Consider the following 5448-nt stretch of genomic DNA (forward strand, 5'->3'; position numbering starts at 1 on the left):
TTCCAGAAAAACATAATATCTATATCTATCTAGAAACACAAGCAGGGTTTCTATGTTACAGTCTTGAGGTTGAATTCCTTTTCCCAAAACCTCAATCATGCTCTTAGAATCTTCAACGGATTGAATGAAGTCTGCTAACGTCATGGAGAGCAATCTATTTTACTCAATGTCTGCTTATTTAAATGTTAATCACATCTAAAAATACCTTCTCAGCAACATCTAGACTAGTATTTGACCAAACAACTGGGCTCCATAGCTTGGCCAAGTTGACATACACAATTAATGATCACAGTGACTATCACTTTGCTACCTGTACTTGTTAGTTACTGCAAACTTAGATATGGTCACCATCCACTCATGGAATTCAGTCAGGTATCTTTTTTCCTCATAACAATAAGAAAAGAATGTTGGTTGTATTCACTCAACTTCTGACCTTTCTTCTCTCTGAGGAAGAAAAAACAGCAAATTGAGAGAGAAGAAAGTTACACTGACTTTGATTTTTTTACTGCGTGTATTTGTTGTTCACGTGCTGATCCTAATTCACCAGGCTCTGTCAGAAGCCTTGAGAAATATATCCCCTCTCACAAGGTACAACCTTGACCACCTCTGTCTTACTGGTCTCCAATTATTTTTTAATTTATTTTACACATTAAATCAGTATACATACTTTAGCTTATAAATTGAATTTACCCAATATGGGATACACTTCAAACCAGTCCAGTTGAGGATATAAAACATGTTTTCATCAGCAGATAATAATAGGACAATCATCTTAAGATACATCAGACCCTAAGACTATCTTCTCTTTCACAGACTGCATTCACGTTAGAAACATCAAGTAGGGCTCAACCCAGAGACACGTTGGAACTACAGAAATAAAAAAGTCAACTAGGGAGCAGCCAACAAGTTAATATTGTATTTCTCATATCCAAGAAAATCTGTCACACTGAGCCCAATTTTCCTCTTCCCTCAGACATCAAGGAACACTGTGGACCTTCCCAGGTACAGAGGAGAGAAATCCTCTTTTTGTTCCTGTTTGAGCCTAGAGATATGGATACAGAAAAGAGTCCTCACTCTCTCGACATTGCTGGTGGGACTTGCAGATCAACTGAAATATCCTTTGCAAGGGAGTGCATTGGCTTCTTCTAACAAATCGTTCTTCCTGACTTTTGTGAGTTCAGGACACATCTTGAAAAGCTGTTTTTGCATCCATGGTGCCAGATGCTGCTGGTAGCTCTCATCCTTCCTGGGCCATCGCTAGCTGCAAAGAGTAACTCATTTTTGTGTTCCACCAGCTTCAGAGCCAAACCCATGTTGGGTGTCAAATTGGGTGTTCTTTTTGATCCATTGGCTCTTTTTGTAGGGCAATGAAAAAGGGTCTTGCACAGGGCCAGGTCAAAAGATAATTGGGAATTTTGTGAAGCCCTAATGAGTACAAGCCTGAAGGTCCAGGCGTGTTTGCACTTCCAGCAGCCATCACACGGCGACATATCACACCACCAGCCCTGGTTCTCCCATCCAGAGTCTCCCCGTCCAGGCAGGGTCTCCACTCCCCTTCTGCAATTGCCTCACACCCTTGTCTAACTGTTAATTAGATGCCTCATTTCTTGGCATGTGGATGGGCTTGAGCCATCTGCTTATTGATCACATCCTTCAGAATATATTGAATTTCAAGGAATCAAGCCATAAAAGCAAGTTATGTTGCATGTGGCTCATTGAGAATCTTTTGCTAGAGCATACTTGAGAGTGTATAAGGTGTGAGGACTGTGGCCACATACAAGAATGAATAAGCTACAGGCATATGGGCTACACAGCAATAGATGCCATTCTTACAAAGCAATGTAAAAACAATTTAAAATTTCTACCTGAAATCATTTCACTACAGTTAGTATTGAAGAAAAGAAAGATGTATGAATCAGGACAAGCAGCCACACAGTTACTGAGACCTCAACACAAGTACTAGAAAGTTGATTTCTAGCTTGCCTATAATATTGAAGCTTCTTCTCCAATGTAGCCATGTATCTAAACTTCCCACGGAGCCCAGAGGCCTTGGGGGTAGTTTGTCCTGTTTATCTCTGTACCTGCAGCATTGGTTCTCAGTACTGCTTTTGAGACCAAAAAGAGTGGAAATGCTTTGAATTTTTTTAAACTGGCCTTTGATAAAGAATATCTGATAGCCTGACATTCATTGAAAACAAAAGAATTGAGAAGATTTCTCATTTTCCTATCTTGAATTCCAGTTTCATTTCTCCCTTTAACTCACTTCTTTGTGAATGCACACAACTTGTTCTCAGATTAAGGTAAAACACCAGTGTAAACAAAGCAATGTCAGCTTCTCTGGAGCACATGTTGAATTGTTCTTCAGTTCTTGTCAAAGAGCTTTATTTCAGAGACTCCAGAGGTGTGCAATTTTGTGAGAACACAAAGCCAAGTGTGGGACCACACCTAGAAGAAGGAGGACCTGGACCAGGGGGACTACAATTCACCACCTTGGCAGAGGTGAGTATCAGGACATGCAAGTGGCCATAGCTGGGCAACAGGAGGCCACCTTTGAACTTTAGCCTGTGCTTGGAGTCAGGTTAAAGAGCAAACAGAGACCTAGGTAAGGAGGGATGTATCAAGTTAAGGTCACAGGTCATCACCAGACCCAGAGTTCAGCTAATCACTTATAATATAAATAATGGAAAATTGAAAGCTCTGTGCTATGCTCAGCCCTTTCATAGAAAGACAAGAGAGTCACCAGTGAGATTTCTCTAGTTTTTTGTTTTGCTTTTAGAGAAGGGCAGTCTGCAGTCACCCATTTCCAGAAACAAAAAAGCTTTCTTGACCATCGCCGTTTCCAGGAGCACAGAGATCAGCTAAGTTGTTCCCTGCCCTTCCACCCCAAATCACTTCACCTCTCCAGACTTCTCCTTTCTCTTCTGTAAAATCAGATTAGTAATGACACTTGCTGTACCTGCCTCTCATTGAAATGGTGAGGATCAAATGAGATCATGTTTACAGAAGCATTTTATAGCATGCAGAGCCCCATATTAATGATTCTCATTATCTCTACAATGGCCACTTGACTCTTTTGCTCACAGTGGTTTAGGAAGTCTCACCTTGGCTGTCATACTCACTAAATCTCCATACTTCACAGCCAGAGGCCAAGAGTGAGGGTATCTGAGGCAGTGGTGGGGCATGACTCCTTAATAAATCTCAAGACAGGGTGTGATTTCCCCTCTGTGCCCATTCTCCAATCTAAGAGGTTGACCTGGACACACACGAGAGCCACAGAAAACACTTTGCTGGGAAAGGAGCTACTTGGCTACTTGTGTGCCTAAGTGCAGAACCCCACAGAAGGCACTGACCAACACACCATGACAGAGAGAGCCAGCGCCCACAAAAGGCTACATATCCTCGGAGACCAGATTTTTAAATCACTTTTCCTTCAAAGGTTTCCATGGTTCATGTCGGAAATTCAGACCACCGTGGTTCTGAGGGAGGAGCCAGGGAGCACCTAGCAGCAGGTGTGACACAGCCTGGCAGCGGGAGAAGTGTGAATAATGCTTTGGTCAGCAAACCAAATAAAGATGCCTGGAGAGCAATGCTTTTGCAGAAACCCAAGGAAGAAAATCGATATTCCTGGAAGGGAGAGAGGGGGAAAATCTATAGGAAAGGGAAATGAGTGATATGTAATGCAATTTGAAGATTTTTTTTTCTTCCCTCAAGCAGTTGATTCAATAGAAAGTGAAACCTAAAAAACTCAGGTTAGAAAGGTGAGGCTTAAACTAGGAAGAGCCAGCTGGCTCTTGTATTGACTGGCTGCTGGTTCACTGGGCCACTGCTGGTATCTGTATCCAGTCTGATTTTTTTTTTCTGACTTATAAAAGTAAAGTGGATATGGATCTTCCCAAAACAAGACACCACGTTTAGATTTGGGAAGAATGCTATTTTAGTTTTTAATTCCTCTCCCTGCTATAACTCAAACTCATTTTTATGACTATTTTTGCATTTGACATCATAAATGAATGCAAAAAACTTTTCCAGTAGGGTCTAGAACACCACTTTGCCACCTTTGGCAGCAATTTCACCAAAAACATTCCAGAGGGGCCAGCAGGTGGCATAGTGGTTACGGTGCTGGAGTCCCACATGGCTGACTGCAGTTGGAGTCTGAGACTCAGCAGCTTGAAAAATCATGCCAGGGGAGTGTGAATGCATGCCCCAAATCCCCAGAGGAGAATGGAGGAAACAGGATAGTAGCATGGCCATACCTCTGAGGGGTGATTTCTCACTTCTCTTACTGTCTCTGTCTCTCTCCATGAGCACCCATGCCTATGGCAAAAAAAATAAAAATAAAAAAAATAAAAAGTAAAGACCACCACTTTTTTTTTTTTTTTTAAAAAAAAAAAAAGAGATACCACCATCACGAATGACACAGTAGCTATCCAAACCAGGAAATTCACGACCAACCGACTACTTCAGAGGAAACAAATGGTCATTGATGTTCTTTACCACAGAAAGCCAGCAGTACCTACGACAGAAATTCAGGAAAAATTAGCAAAGATGTACAAGACCACACCAGATGTCATCTTTGTGTTTGGATTCAGAACCCATTTTGGTGGTGGCAAGACAACTAGCTTTGGCATGATTTACAATTCTTTGGATTATGCAAAGAAAAATGAACCCAAACATAGACTTGCAAGACATGGCCTTTATGAGAAGAAAAAGACATCAAGAAAACAGCAAAAGGAACGCAAGAACAGAATGAAGAAGGTCAGGGGGACTGCAAAGGCCAATGTTGGTGCTGGCAAAAAGTCGAAGGAGTAAAGATTCTGCAATGACTATCTGCGGTGATTGTGCGGATTTTTCATGAGAGGATTAATAAACTAAAAATTTTTATGTGAAAAAAAAAGAAACATTCCAGAGAGGATATTCCTTTTTGCATGTGTTTAAAGGGTTGTGATTGAGATATGTATGGTCTTCCCTAAATGACTGAATCTAGAATATTAATCTATCATTACTGTCTTATTGATGAGGATCAGGCCTCAAGTACCTTTGCATCCCCACTACGAAGAATGTATACATTCATTTTTAGACAATCAAATCTGCATTGCCACTTGTTACATAGAACACAGACCACTCTGATTCACCTCTGTTTCCCCAACAACACCCACTTGTTCTTATAAGTGATTGTCTCTCAAAATATGGTTGAAAAGATCAGATGCTCTCAAAATAATATAAAGAACATAAAATTGGCTTACTCCTCCAGATCTTCTTTGTATTTGCCTTGTTTTTCTGCCTGCAAGACCGCAGCAGTATAAGGAAATGATGGACAGATCGTGTCATGCTTCCTATCAGATAAGCTAGAAATATTATCCTGGGAAAGATTTTTTCAGTACATACAGATTGAACGTTGTCAATTATCATTATTCACTCTTGAAACGATCTACCTCAGGTCAGCTCCAT

The 5448-nt window shown here is 41.0% G+C and overlaps 1 pseudogene; it reads left to right on the plus strand.

Annotated features, from left to right (window-relative positions):
* The first annotated feature begins 1211 nt into the window (after positions 1-1211).
* Positions 1212-4809, plus strand: LOC106736148 (40S ribosomal protein S24 pseudogene; annotated as a pseudogene).
* The last annotated feature ends 639 nt before the right edge of the window (positions 4810-5448 follow it).

This window comes from Tupaia chinensis, unplaced genomic scaffold, assembly GCF_000334495.1.
Source record: "Tupaia chinensis unplaced genomic scaffold, TupChi_1.0 Scaffold000057_1, whole genome shotgun sequence".
In the NCBI taxonomy this organism is placed as follows: domain Eukaryota; kingdom Metazoa; phylum Chordata; class Mammalia; order Scandentia; family Tupaiidae; genus Tupaia; species Tupaia belangeri.